Source organism: Orcinus orca, chromosome 2 (assembly GCF_937001465.1).
Source record: "Orcinus orca chromosome 2, mOrcOrc1.1, whole genome shotgun sequence".
NCBI lineage: Eukaryota > Metazoa > Chordata > Mammalia > Artiodactyla > Delphinidae > Orcinus > Orcinus orca.
This window is the reverse complement of record NC_064560.1, coordinates 198,436,149-198,451,659: the sequence shown is the minus strand read 5'-3', so window position 1 is coordinate 198,451,659 and position 15,511 is coordinate 198,436,149. Positions and strand designations below refer to the sequence as shown.

The 15,511-nt window shown below is 48.1% G+C and overlaps 1 protein-coding gene across 15 annotated transcripts in view; it reads right to left on the bottom strand.

The window, feature by feature from the left end:
- The window catches only part of PPP2R5C (protein phosphatase 2 regulatory subunit B'gamma), a 131,895-nt gene that overhangs the window by 61,270 nt on the left and 55,114 nt on the right, over positions 1-15,511 (bottom strand). The gene's annotated exons all lie outside the window — the stretch shown is intronic.

The following is a 15,511-nucleotide window of genomic DNA, read 5'->3' as shown; positions in this document are numbered from 1 at the left end:
TGCAACTAGAGAAAGCCTGCGTGCAGCAACTCAGACCCAACACAGCCAAAAATAAAAATATAAAATAAATTAAAAAAAAAACCACAATGAGATATCACAAGACACCCAAAAGAATGGCAAAAAGTCTGAGGAAACCAAGTGTTGGGAGGAGCTGTGCTCGGCTGGAGGTCTCACACTGCTGGGCAGGGCTGCGGGGTCTGGCGTCACCAAGGACAGAGGCACACAAATGTGCCTGTGCGCTGGGAATACAGGACCTTCTGGGAGCTGCAGGGGTGCCTGGTAGGGGTGCTGGTTACAGAAATATTCGCTTTGTAATTATTCATTACACTCTTTAGTTGTTCTATACGCGCTGTGAGTTACATTACAAATTAAAAAGGCCCAGGATCCGTGCGTACGGCAACAGCCCCTCAAGAACACTTAAGAACACACAGTGAGACAGGAGCCTCCTTCCTCCACAGCCACCCTCTGCCTCCGACTCTCCTCCCAAGAGGCAAGCGCGGCAGCCGGCGCCTGGGTCTCCCCGAGCCGCCCAGCACGCACACTCCAGGCACAGGTATACGTGGCGTGTCCGCCATGACAGCTTTAGGGGAACAGACACCGACAATCTCCAAACTAACCTCCATCTACTTGGGACACGGACACACACGATCCCAGCACATTTCCTAACGTCCCTCTATGCGGTATTTGTGTGGAAGAATTTCAGCTCTGGATATCTTTTTTTTTAATTGAAAAAATTTCCCAGTCCAGATGAAATCTAAGTGATCTCTAATTTTTCTAATTATATAAAGTTTCTCCCTCTTCCTCTCAGAGAAAAGATCAGCAATTATGACTCCAGATGTATAATATAAAAATTGTGGTATGACTTATCAGATCTAAAGCATCTGGTATGAAGCAGAGCAGAGCAGGCACCAGCCTTGAACACGTGGAGCCTGTATCGTAAGGAATTAATTAAAAAATTTATCCGACATACACATGCCAGGCACTGTACCAGGCATGACAACACAGAGATAAATTTAAACATGATACTTGATCTAAAAGAAAATAACAACTAAAACATATGAGAAGTGTACTGACGTGTGAGGTGTGATGGGGCCTGGGGGTGGGGGGGCAGGGTGCAGGTGCAGGAAAGGGTTTCCTGGGGTGCACTTGAGCTTGGCCTTGGAGGGAGGGCAGGAGCCACATCAGTTCAGGGAGGCTGAGGCTCACTGTGGAGGGACCGGGGCCACGCTCAGCTGCAAAGACTTTATCTACAGGTGCCCACTTCTCAAATCGAAGGGCCTTGAAGTTACAGGGCAAATTCTCCTGGAAAACCAATTTTCCTCAAAAAGACAGAGGCTTAAATGAGAATAACAGATTACATTTTACAAACCCTAAATTAATCACACTGGATCTTTAGTCAAACATTTTTCATAGAGGAGGAACTCTGTCTTGTTCATTACTTTGTCCTCAGTATCTAGAACTGGTCAAGCACATACTGGGACCTCAAATATGTGCTCAAAATAAAAAAGGCGATCTGAAAGAAGGAAATTCAGGTAATTTAACTGAGCGGTACCATAACTTAAACCATATTTATATTAAAATAATGACACATGTATCAGAGTAGAATGCAAAGTCCATATAAACTTAGGACAAAATCAAGTTCTTCCAAGAAACTTGGATGCTTGTGACAGGCATTTCAGCACTCTGGACTCTCAGAGGTTTGCATTTTGATAGAATAATCTGAGAAGTACTGTGAGTAGATAGCTTTGATCACAGAGGGTTTTTAAGCAGATGAGTGAGTGACACAACGTGACCTGGGAAAAAGATCTCTTCAGAAGTGACACGGGGGACTGAAATGAGGATGACAGAAGTAGGAAGATCTACTTCAAAGGAGAAGGCAACAGTCTGGGAACCAATTTCTCAGCCTTCTCGCGAGGCAGTCATGACACCAAGCACGGTTCCTCAGGGTGCTGGCCTAGCAGGGATCACTTTTGGTAACAATTATCTCTTACTCCATAAATCCAAACTTCTACAACTTGAAAGCATGATAAACATACTGAATGAAGCACTCACTTCATGTAGATGATGTGATGAAACGAATTCTACCCTGATCCTTGGCACCTACATAATTCCAAAATTAAGTTAATCTCCTCAAACAGTTCCTAACTTGGTTGATGATGTTCAAAATTACAATAAATCTTTCTCAATGTCACAACGCCAAGTTATCACAGTTCAACCATTCTAATGTTTACACTTTCTACGTTAACCTCCCACAGATCAAGTTCCTCTTTCCCTTGCTGTTTTCTCTTTCTTTCTTGGTGGTTCTTAAAACTAGGTCTGACCTACAATCCAGTGTCTTAGATCTGATGGGACTTCACTCACTAAACCTGAGCCTCCGGTCAGGTTTCTCGATGGATGTTATTCCATTCAAATACAGCCCACGTGCTCCCCGCGTCACGCTCTGTACTACCTAACGCAAGGAGCTAGTAACCAGCTGGTACCGCAAAGGGGCCAGAGCGCTCGTCTGGCTAAGCGTGTCGAGCACTGTCCACCTGCTGTTCGGAGAGAAATAACCAAGAGCACCAAGGCCTCCCTCCCTCCTGCCCTCGCTCGCTGGAGTCGCCCTTCTCTAGTCCTCATGGGTGGCATCCCAGTGCGCGGGCAAAGCGGAAGCACTGCCTGCTCTATTCATCTGGACGTAAATCTGGCGACGCAAGACTGCCCAGCAGCTTCTACATCGCCACTTTCACTTTAAACAAGTTTTGCTGGTGAAAACCATAGCTTGAAATCCACTGTGAACGTTCCCTTTGCAAATCCCAATTCTGTAGGTTACCAGCTTTGTTGCACTTGTTCACTAAGCTTACATCCTCCCTCCCACGGGAAAAGACCTACGACCCCCCGGGCCGAGTCTGGGGTGGAAGTCTACCCAGGACAAGCCGATCTCGTGTAAATCCCACAGCCGACTGGCTTCCCCACAAACCTGGGCACTCCTCCCTCCAGCCTTTGAGACCTTCCCTCCCTTCTGGTTTTCCTGCCATTCTTCAGCCTGCCTTTATCTGCAGAGAGAGCGGTAATATTCACTTTGCTCGCGACTTTCCACCACTGACCCCCAGCCCAACATCCCTTTTTACACTGTGAAACTACAGCGTAAATCTATAAGGCAGATAGTTTCATTTCAGAAAGCGGTGTCTGAAGCCAAGGTCTAGTTCGCTCCTGTTCTCTGCACCTGAGAACCGGCAGTTTCACCGGGGACGGCGTGGGGGAGGCATGTGGGGCGAGGAGAGCCGGAAGCAGCGGGTCAGACTGAGGCGAGATAAAGGCCAGGAGAGACTGGTTTCCTCAGAGAAGCTCTTAATTACGGCAAGTGAACTTCTCAGTGAGGGCAGTCACATGGAAGAAACATACTGATTTCTAGCCTAGACCCCACCATAAAGAACATGGTGAAGTCAGGACAGGACTCTCAGCCTCAGGTTCCTTAAGCTGTAAGACAGCGGACACACATGGACATTCAGGACTGTGTCCCCACCTCCTGGCACAGGCGACGCACAGGAGGAACTCCACAGATGTCTGCTGAATTAAAGCCTTGGCTCTCTGACAGTTAAAGATTAAGACAGCTCGAATTCCTAGGAGCACAGAGATACAGCGCCAGCAGCGTTGACAAAGGCCCTATTTCCTGCTTAAGAACCTAGTTCTAGAATGCCTGTTGGGAACAAATTAGACAGACCCTCACCACTAGTACAAATCAGTAAACGTCCAGCACCTCTGGTTGTATCGCCTCATCCTTCACTTAGGCTGGCATTCCTGCTGAAGCGTCACACCCCACCACTGCGCCTGCCGACCGACAGCTCTGGCAATGGAGAAGCTCTTGCCTAAAGTGCAAGGGCGGGCATCATTCCAGGAAAACTGCTTTCACTACATTTCGCAAATAAGAGATGGCCAAAGGCAGGCTGCAGAACGTTTAATATGCTTACCAGCAGATAGAAGAGTGTGGAGTTGTGAGAAGGATATCCTGAAAAAATACATAGAGTCTTTTCAGTTTTTATTTGTGTTCTCTACTTCCTTTCTCTGTGTCTCAAATAGATATGAGCGGTTCTTTCTGGAAACGAGTTCTCTTAGGATGGATTCTGGGCTCTTCACGTATGTCTGGCTCAGGGCTGCAGCAAGCAATAAGCCTTGAAGGCCCGTGTGCCAGGTCCTGTGGAGAACGAGCCCGGGAATCAGGGCTCTAAAGTGATACAGGCACCAGGACGCCGGGAACCACGAAATCAGGGGCCGTGTGCGCGTGTGTTGTGTGCCCACCCTCTGGGGAGGTGAAGCAGATAAAGAGCGGTGCTGGACACCCCCCTCCCCCTCGCAGGAGCCGCCAGCCTCCTCACCTCCTCACATGCCCACCACCCCATCCCTCCAGGTCTAGTGTTAATTAATTAGTGCTGATGTTTACCTGTGCTGGGTTCCAGTCTTCAGCTCACCCGCCCATCAACTAATCCCTGCTCAGAGGCCAGTCATGGTAAGGTTACCGGCCAGTGACGAAGAACGATACCCCCTGCCCCGGCCCCGTCTCCAAGGCTCAGCGCACTCTGAAGGCGGGGGTGGCCCACGCCCCTCCAGGGACATGGAGCGGAAGCCCTCCCCAGGGGCTTTCTGATGTCTGGCACTGAACTTGGCCTCATCTGGGGAGGACCATGTTGATAAAGACGGGCACAGCATCCTCCACCTCCGCGGTACGCTCAGCACACCACAGGCGCTCGATGAATGTGCCACGAAAACTAACGACGGGACAAGGACACAACCGCAGGTGCTCCTGAGCAGTGATTCGACACCCCTGCGCAGGGCGTTCTTCTCGGGTTAAAGCCTAATGCGTTTAGTGCGCCATCCAAGGCGTTGACCGAAAGGTTCACTTGCCCTTGGAGAAAAACATGCCACCAAATATGGGACTTTTTTATTATTAGTTAAAACAAGAAACACTCTTGTGTTCTGTGTTGAAAGACATTTAGCTGATCCTTTTCTGCATAGCTGATCCCAACTTACATGGCAAATCGAGATGCTGCTGCTACTTGGTTCCTATCTTCTTGACATGCAGGGTTTGGCGAGGGGGAGAACCTGTTGGCCTAAGGAGGGCTCCGCCTGGCTACCGCGTGAGATGCTCCTGAGCCTGGGAAGAGGAGCCCGACCCGCCTGTGGGGACGGCGAGGGGCAGAGCTGCAGGCGGTCGCAGGGGCCACACGGGGAGCTCGAACAGGCAGCTGCAGCCTCCGTGTCTCGGGGCAGGACAGGCATGGCCGGGTGGGGAGGATGAGGTGCCCCTCCTTTCAGACAGGACGCCAGCTCTCGGTCCTTTGCCCGCCTGGGCATCTGCTCCCTGTCTGCCTGTCGGCCTTGCCTGGTCCCCCCTGGCAGGCCCTTCCCTCTCTCGACCCTGAGAAACCTCTATTCTTGACTGCTTTCTATATTTTAAACCAGAAGGACTTTATTAGAAAGGAGCACACCATAACGTACCCCCAGGGAAGCGCCTGTCTGGACACCGAGGGCACTCGCCCGACCTGGGGCAGGATGTGGCCTTTGGACAAGCTGTCCCTGTCCTCCAATGTTGGAGCCACAGTTGAATTTGGTGATCTGAGCTGGTGCCATTTGGGAAAACAAGGTACTTCCAAAGACTAGTTCTTTATGGTCCAAGTTTTATAGTTAAATCAAGACAACGGCTGCTCGGGGTACCTTGAGGTCATCACTAGGCACAGCTGCCCCCTTAGTTTCTAACTTTGAATCCTCCACTTCGCAGATATTTATTAAGCCCCCGAGACACCAGGCAGCAGTAGAACAAAGGCATTAAGAACTGGGGTGGAAAGTGAGAATACGTGGGCTGGAATTCCAGCTCCACCTGTAACTACCTTAGTGACCTTGGGCAGAATACTTGATCCCTCTGGGCCTTGGTTTCCTCAACTGGGAAATGGGGTAACTACCCAGTGGGGTGGCTGTGAATTAGCAGACGTGACGTGCTAGAGCGATGCCTGAGAGGGAGTGCGTCCTCAGTAAACGGTGCTGGTTTCTGGTTTCTGTTCATCAGATGCAGTGACTTGTTAGCTTCTATCATTCAATCTTGTTTATGCTCCTACCCTTAAAAAATGTCTGTTACGGAAGCAACGTTTTTCATCCTCTCCAGGCATCTCCAAGCAGGCCACTAATGCACTGCACTCAGCAACTAGATCTGCACCTAACAAAGGACGACTCTCAGGCTGACGGTGTCTGGTTGTGCGTAACGCGATTACATGGAAGTTCTGGCGAACAGGGCACCGCGGCCGTGCCCTGCTGCTCTGGTTCTCAGAACAGTGTTGGCGCAAGGGCAGCTACTTAACTGTTGGCCGAGAGGGGCTGAATGGACCCCAAATCCAATTATGACCCATGTGCCTGCTGGGTCATGGAGGAGCCAATCTCCCTGATGAGTTCATGGACGTTTTAGACTATCAATTTGTGGCGTAACGGAGTTTGAGTGGAAAAATATGCTTAAAATTTGGAAGGTTTATAAAGGATTACGGTGGAGCTGGGGTTTTCTGAGGGGCAGGGGTGCTACTTGAAGCTTACACGCGTAAGGAGGCAAGTTAAACTGGAAAGCGGCAAGCAGACCGGGGCAGCAGGAGACACTGCTGTGCCCCGTTTGGGACCAGCTGCTTGGCATTTCTGGGCCACAGTTTCTGCCTCTGAAAAATAAGGTTCTTTCTGGCTCTGTAAGACTATGGGAGAGTGCTTCTCTCAAAGACCAGGGTGCTGGCAGCAGTTCCCAGAGGGCGGAAAGATGAAAATACAACAGGTCTCTAGAATGGGTCACGTATAAGCGGGCACCATAGGGAGGAACATATAAGAAACCAAGGGCCTGAACTTACACGTGAAACCTTTCTGCATACAGCCGACCACTGGTCAACATGTATTACACATTTCGGAAGAATTCTGGTTTCAGAAAAATAACACACGTTCACCGTAGGATAAATAAAATCCAAACAACACAAGGAAGGCAAGCTCAGCGAGCAGCACTGTGGGCATTCTGGCGCACACCTGCTGGGGCGGGGGGTGCTCTCCACGCACACAGATGTGCTGACGTGAATGACTGAGCTACTGAAGACCATGCTTCATTCGCTCCTGTTTTTACCTTACTCAACCCTCTGTCAAGAATGTCCTGTAGATCAATAAATAGACCAACATATCTTTAATTGTTTGGAATTTCACTGTCCACGTGTGCTACAATTTAACAAATCGAACCTTCTAATAAGAATAAATCTTCTCATGGTGTTTTTTTTTTTTTTAAAATAACGTGACCAAAAATGCTTTATGATTAATGATGGAACACATTTACCTAGTTCTACTTCCTTCTAAAACCTCACTAAAAGTTCAGTAAAGGGCTTCCCTGGTGGCACAGTGGTTGAGAGTCCGCCCGCCGATGCAGGGGACACGGGTTCGTGCCCTGGTCCGGGAAGTTCCCACATGCCGCGGAGTGGCTGGGCCCGTGAGCCATGGCCGCTGAGCCTGCGCGTCCGGAGCCTGTGCTCCGCAACGGGAGAGGCCACAACAGTGAGAGGCCCGCGTAAAGCAAAAAAAAAAAAAAAAAGCCGTTTAAAAGCAACAATGGGGGCCCGGTGGTTAAGAATCCGCCTGCCAATGCAGGGGACACGGGTTCAAGCCCTGGTCCGGGAAGATCCCACATGCTGCGGAGCAACTAAGCCTGTGCGCCACAACTACTGAGCCTGCGCTCTAGGGCCCGCGAGCCACAACTACTGAGCCCGTGTGTCACAACTACTGAAGCCCGTGCGCCTAGAGCCCGCGCTCCACAACAAGAGAAGCCACCACAGTGAGAAGCCCGCGCACCACAAGGAAGAGTAGCCCCTGCTAGCCGCAACTAGAGAAAGCCCGCGCACAGCAACGAAGACCCAACGCAGCCAAAAATAAATGAAAATTTAAAAATATGTATATATATATATATATATAAAAGGCATCAACAAGCTCACAAAATAGTGAGGATTTATAGGATCAACAAGAAAAGATAACAGAAACCAAAGAGATGAGCCCTGCACCAGAGGTCGCCTCCTGGGGGAGCAAGGCAAAACCGGACCCAGGGCCCAGAAGGAGGAGAGGGGCTGGTGAGACTCCCCCACCCCAGGTCACTGAATATAAATATATACACGTGAGAGAAACGGCAGAGCAAATGTGGCAAAATGTTGACAAATGAGTGAAACTTGATAAAGAAAATTCTTTGTGCCATTCTTCAACTTGTAAATTTGAAATTATTTCAAAAAGTTAAAATAAGAGCAAACAAAACGACAAATCGGGAACGAAAGTTGAATTTTACAGAATGCCGTCTTCACGTTTATTGAGATGTTCCCATTTGTTTTCCTTGGCCTGTTAACATCACGATTCTCTCCTTCCCACCAGGCTGGCTAGAAGCATCTCTCCGCTCTCCTTTCTCCTTTCGTTGCTGTGGCCCTCCTTCCAAAACCAGCTCTTGGGTTTCATTCCTTTTCCCCCAGTTTCCTGATTCATTTGTTTCTGCTTCTGTCTTTAGAGAAGACAGTAATTCTTTAATTTATCTTGGTCCTTTTCTTTCTAAGCGTTTAAGTGATTTCCTCTCATCCTTACTTAATAATCGTGTCACACATCAACTCCGTAAGCCATCACCTTGTTTCATTCAGTCACTCACTGGAGGCACCGTGGCTCTGGTGGGAGAGCCCAGGCCTGAGACAGCTGGCCTGGCCAACCCTGTCCTTCATTCCTGGGCAGTGTGTCGAGCCTGTGCTTCGCCCTCCCAAGAGTACAGCGAGGATGATGACAGTGCCGATGACAGACAATAGACGGGATGCGCTTATAAACAGTCCTTGTAGCGCGGCTGTTACCTTTACCAACTTGTTCATTTGAGGATGAAGCTTTCAAAAGGCAGGGAAGGGCCTGCTTTTATGGGTTTCACTCAAGTGAGGGAGACAAGCAAGTAAAACCAAGATCTCAACACCTCATAAACAAAATGAGTTTAGGAAAGAAGAAACCCTAGTGATGGGTTAGATGAGGCGGGGGAGGCCTGTCCATGGAGACAACTCGGGGCTTAAATGCGGACGCTAAGGAGCAGCCAGTGGTGCTGAGATCCAGACAGGGCCACGCCAGCAGCAACAAACGCCCTCTCTGCCCTGAGGCCTGGTTTCTACCTTTGCATTTATCCCCATTTTTATTGCATTGTGATGAGAGAATATGGTTTCTACTTATTTCAACTTGTTGAAAATTGCAGAGGTGTTTTTTTGTTGTTTTGTTTTAAATATTTATATATTTATTTACTTAGGCTGCGCCGGGTCTTAGGTTAGAGGTTGCGGCATGCAGGATCTAGTTCCCTGACCAGGGACTGAACCCAGGCCCCTTGCATTGGGAGCACGGAGTCTTACCCACTGGACGACCAGGAAAGTCCCTGCAGAGGTTTTCTCTGCGAACTATTATTTGTTAAATGTATAAACCTTGTGAGCACTTGTTTTCTGAAGTCTCCCTGGTTCACCATGATAATCTGTAGTCACCACCTGATCTGGGACAGGTAGGGCCATCCAGGCACATTCCACCCCCGCTGCCCCAACCCCGGCCTTATCAGTTTTTGTTTGTTTTTTTTGGGGTACGCGGGCCTCTCACTGTTGTGGCCTCTCCCATTGCGGAGCACAGGCTCAGCGGCCATGGCTCACGGGCCCAGCCGCTCCGCGGCATGTGGGATCCCCCCGGACCGGGGCACGAACCTGCGTCCCCTGCATCGGCAGGCGGACTCTCAACCACTGCGCCACCAGGGAAGCCCCTTATCAGTTTTGTCTTGCAGTCCTTCTAGCTCTGGACACAGAACCACCTGGGTAAATCGCGTACGTTCACGGTCGCTCTGCCATCCTGCGCACTGTGCACTTTGGGGTGGTGAAGTAATCCTGTCTCACTGAACCTTATTTTGCCTTGATTTCAACTTTGCCCACTATTAATGTTATGACTTGGGTTTTTTTGCATCTGCCTAACATATCTTTACATCCTATTTCTTTTTAATACCCTTTTATGTATGACCCATCTCACTGTAGGATTTAAAGAAGTTAGAAGAACCATGTTTGTTCAATTTGTTATATACAGTAGTATACATATAAGGGTAAATGTAACTTTAAAAATTATGGAAATAATCCTTAAATTTTGCTAGTCTAGAAAAATGTATGCAATATCCTAGCCAGACATTTAACATTGGATTATATTTAAATAAATTTATTCAGTTTAAATAGTATTTTGGAAAAGAACTATCTTCAGACCCTTGACATATAATCCTTGAAGTATAACTTTCCCAAATAACAGAATGACATGTTTACAGTAATGATAAAACCAGCTGTAAGCGTGTGCATGATTCTAGAAGCTGCGATTCTGGTCTCAAGCTGGCAGGTCGGCAGCCCAGAAGGGAAGGCTTTGCCTGTGGCCGCAGTCAGGCCTGGCTGCCACTCTCTCTCCGCGGGCAGGTCAGGGGACTTCCATCCCCAGCTCTCCGCCCACAGTTCAGCTGAAATCCTGTCCAGCTTCCTGGCCTCAACTGCGTGGAGCATTCTAGATGCTTTTTTGCTGGGAGTCTAATCCTATTTATTTTTGCTTGGGGACTGAAAAATGTCCTTAAACACTTTTGAAAATCTAATTTCCTACTGTATTTTATCTTGCTAATTTTCCATACTATCTTCACTTTTAACTCTTTTAAGGAATACTAATAGCTTACCATTACTGAGTACTTACTATGTGCCAGGTATTATTATAACTCCTCTAAGCCCACGAATCCTGTTACACAAATGAGGAAACAGATCCGCACAGAGGTTAGGGGTGACAAGGCTCAGAAGCGACAGGGCTGGTGTCGGAGCCCAGGCAGTGTGGCTCCAGAGCCTCTCAGAGGCCTGTGGGAACAAGGAGCATGCCTGTGAGGGGACACTTCTGTCCATACTGGCACCATGCAGTTGGCCAGGAGCCCTTTCAAATATCCCAGGCTGGTCCCTACATGCTGCCCGCTCCTTACAGGAAGAATCAAGGCCTTGATGTTCCTGCTCAAGATAAAGACTCTGTCCGTCACCCAGTCTCTGCAAACCTTAACAAAATATTATTTCTAAGACCTTAAAAACTCCTCAAAAAAAAAACCTGTGAATTAAAATCCGTGGTGCCTAATATAAATAACTTTGACATAGGCCAAGTTCCCCATTAGCCCATATCCTAGACGAGAGGGTGGGATGTACAAAGGAACCCTTTAAACAAGTCGTCGGATGTCTGGGATTCTGCCTTAACTCCAAGTCTGACCTAATAACATTACCACCAACTAAACATCCAGAGCATCCACTCCTCCTCCTACCGCATTCTCCTGAATACTCAGCCACCTGCAAAATGTGCCCCAAGCTGCAAGTCACTCCCTCAAGGGTTCCCTGGTGTAATTAGCCCACCAGCTCTCAGCCAGTGCCCGCCCCTGAGGCCCCCCACCCCACCCCCTTCTTCCCACTCGCGGCCACAGAACACCGCTGTCACAGCACCTGCCAGTCTTCCTCAGATGGCCCCGGCCAAGGAGCTGTGCTCGCCGCATCAAAAGCAACAGCGCTGGGGCCATCAATCCGGCTGCAATCACAGACCCCAAACCCTGAAGACAGAGGCTGCATTTTCCGCTTACTGTGAATGTGCTTTGAACACACTCCTAAAAGTAAAATCCTTCTCCAGGACTCTGGCAAGAAAGGCAAGCAAAATAGAAAACCCTGCCAGACTTTCTAATATTCCTCTGAGGCTTTTTTATCATGTGCTCACAAGTGAGCTGTATTTAAGAAAGTGAATTTCCAAAATTTGAGGACTTTTTCTCATGGCTTTTTGGGAGAGGAGAGGGTATTAGAGGGTTAATTTCTGATTTTTCCCAGCATATAATAAAGTCACTGCTCTAATCTCCAACCAGATTCCCGGTAAGACCAAATTGGTATCTTAATGCATAAATCCTTTGTATAAATGCCCCTAAGCAACTTGACAGCAGCTTGGGCATTAAGCATGCATTATATGACCTCACAGTTTTAAGAGACCTGGATGCCAGGACGGGCAATGGGGCTCTGAAGTTTCACCTACGAGACAGTGAGTCTGGGAAAAGAATTTCTACTAGAACCACCACCTCAACTTGAGAGGGAAATACTTTCTCAGATTAATTACTGGTGGCCTGTGGGACGTCAACAGCCGCACTTGAATGCCTAATCAAGTGACATTTAACTTAATGTCATGATCTTTCTTCTTCTCCTTTTTTGAGAAGACTATTTTGGGCCCAGATTGGAAAGACCACTTCCTCCTGAAACTGGCCTCAGTATCTCTGTCACCGTTTCTAACCTCACACACAACCTCCATGGCCTGAGCACAGAGACGAGGAAGGCTGGACGGAGACAAGGGCTTTCCCGTCCCACAGACAGGCTTCTGGGGGCTATGTCAGTCGCTGCACTCTGGCCAGGCGGACAAGGTGACCCTTTGCATGTGACACAACCGTCCTGACTGGACCATATTTGGTCAATCAGAGGAACAGACCATTTTAAACTTTGGATTCGATGCAGATGGGAAGTCAAAACCAAAGCACTCTGAGCCACATTAGAGAGAAAATTCAAAACAAAAACGTATTTATAGTACTTTGATGTTTCCAACAGCGTATTTACAAACATCTTGCTGCGTGATCCCTGTGACAATTTGGTGAGAAATCTGTTTTGGAAGAGTCAGTCGCCCTGATGGTTAGCTAGGAGAGATGGAACTCAAACTCAGGTCCTCTCACTCCATCACACTGTGTCCTCTCAAAATAAACCAAATGAACATAAGGGAGGGGTCCCTTGGGCTAGATGATCAGAGCCAGGAATGAACGCAAAATTTAAGATTAGTTACCCACGGTGGTACTTTCTGAAGGATTATCACGCCAGATAATTAAATTAGTCTTTTTAGGCAGCTTTCCGATCCTGTAACAACTTGTGCCAAACTTCGAGAGTCCAGGAATCTCCTCGCTGACCTGCAGTAACCCCATCTTCTTAAAACATCTGCTCCAGTCAAACCAAGTTGGCCAAGACTCCTCGGCGCCAGCAGGGCTGAGTGCCTCTCTGGCTAATGAAGACCCCAGCGCAGGCCCACTGTCGGCCACAGGGGCAGACCCAGGCTGCAGGTTTCTCTAACACCCAGACCCCACTCCCAGGCAGCCTGGGCCAAGAGTAAACAACTTGATCCCAGGGAAACGTTTTGGCCAAGTCAAAGCTCTTCCCCTGAAAAGTGAAGTACCAATAATCAGCTTTCAGTAGTTGGGATATGAATTTGGAAACAAGGGAAGAACCGGGCAGAACTACTCACCGTGGCTGCTAACACGACGGGTTTTAGTACGTTCTAGACTCTGTGCCAGGCGCTCACACCCCCTTCTCATTGAGTACCCACAACTATTCCACCACTGAGAAATGTTACTATTCCCAATTTGCAAATGAGGAAAGTTACTCAGGAGGTTAAGTAACTCACTCGAGCTATACCACTGAGCAAAGGCTTAGAGAGATGCAGAGAAATTACCCGGTGAATGAGGGCACAAAGAGGCAGTGACAGTGAGGCTAGGAGGTGGAGGAAGAGGGCAGGGAAGGCCAGAGTGCGGCCGGAAGTGGACAGACAGCTGTGAGCTGTGCCGCTGTGCCCTTCCCCGAGGGCTGCCGGAACCCAGACCTTGCAGGCTCCAAGTCCGGCTCCACTGGGGCCGCTGTGTTTGGAACCAAACGGGAGACTGGGGGGCTCTTTGGAACAGTCTTCCTGGAATGAACTCAGCGGGCCCATCCCAGGGTTTCTGTGCTTCAGGCGTTCACAAACACCTCCTCAATACCTGCCACATGTGTGCACAGTCGTGCTATCGTTTACTTGGTGTTTTTATTTAAATGGACACACCCTTTTTTCTAAGCCCTGTCCTAAGCAACAATAATCCAAGAAATTGTGGATCTGACATGCTAATTACATATTTTTATATTCATCAATGTATAACTTTTAAAATAATGTTCACTCAAAATCATCTCTTGTGCCACCAGCAGTGCATACCGACCATACTTGGAGGCATCCTGGGCTACCCACCGTATGAAGAACAAAACAGAAACCCTCTTTCGGCTGGTTCACAGTTTTCTATGCTGACTCTTACCACCCAGCAAAATGCATGCTTTGGAGTCACCCTCTACGGTCCTGAATGAGAAGCAAGATCATTCAAGCCCTATCATACATTCTTACCGAGGGATCAATTCCTCTCAGCCTCTGCTGACCCCCTTCCAGTCTTTGGTTCTATAAATAAAAGACTTATTTAGGAACCCGGTGTTAGAATCTCTCCATCTATCCCAGGCAATCAATTCGTTCTTTTAGGTTTTGCCTTCAAATCTACATCATAATATTGCTGCTAAAATAAGAATGTCTTCAGACAAATTAAACCCAACTTTAACCAGTGTAAGTAACAGACGAATTCTTCTATTTATTTAAGGAAATGACTACAATAAGGTGGGCATGTCCCACCTCACAAATCAAACAGGAAGGTAAGCACCTTCCTTTGTGCATTTTGCATTGGTTTTAGCATCACAAACTAGAAGGAAGCTTAAAAAGATGCTATGCCCATTGGGCCATCAGTAGCATACATTTTTTTCTGAAACTGTTACATAGCTCCATTCAAAGGTTGAACTGGCCCTCCAAACTGGCTTTTAATAACTTTTTTTCTTTAATATACTGTTGCACATGTTCTAATGTTTTAGGCCTTATCAAATTCTTCTTTGGAAGTAGCCAAAATTTAAACAATAAAATGTCTTATATAAACATGCAAGCACGTCTTATACATTAACCTATCACAGACACCAACAAGAAGGCTCAGATTTCATTTGTGGTAAAACAAACAAGACAAACACCACCAAAGCTGAGCAAGGTGCCCTTCCTGCGGGCTGCTCACACCCTGGAGAGCTGCCACTACCACCCTATCACAGGGCTTTGCAGTTGTATGCACCTGGATTGTTTACCTTTATATTCCTCACCTGGTATGACAGGTATGACACAAAAGTGCTCAGAAACGTGTGCTGGGTGAACACATTTACAAGAAGGCCCCAGTATAGCTACGTGTCCAACCCTGACCCCTGCACCTGCACCCCTGCATTTCTTCACCTTCCCGCGCTTTGCTCTGCCAGGTCGCCCTCACACTCCCAGCCCATCCCGGCTGCGGAAAGCCCAGCCGGCTGGCAGATGCCCCTTTGGCACCTCATCATCCTCTCTTCCTGCAGCCCCATGCAGCTCTGGGGCCGCTTTCATTTGCGCTTCCCCAGCAGATGTTTACTTCTAATTATGCTCAGACCACAAACTCCCTGAGGGCAGAGCCTCTTGTTTATCTTTGCGTTCCTTGCTTTATGGACTTGAATTACCCATTTACACCTTTAAACTCAAGTATCTGATAGAAGAGCTATAATTCGACCTAACTCGACAGAAAACATGTGTCTCTTTTAATAGAATAATAGAGTTATGTTAAACCTCAACTAAACACCTTTTGCTAGAA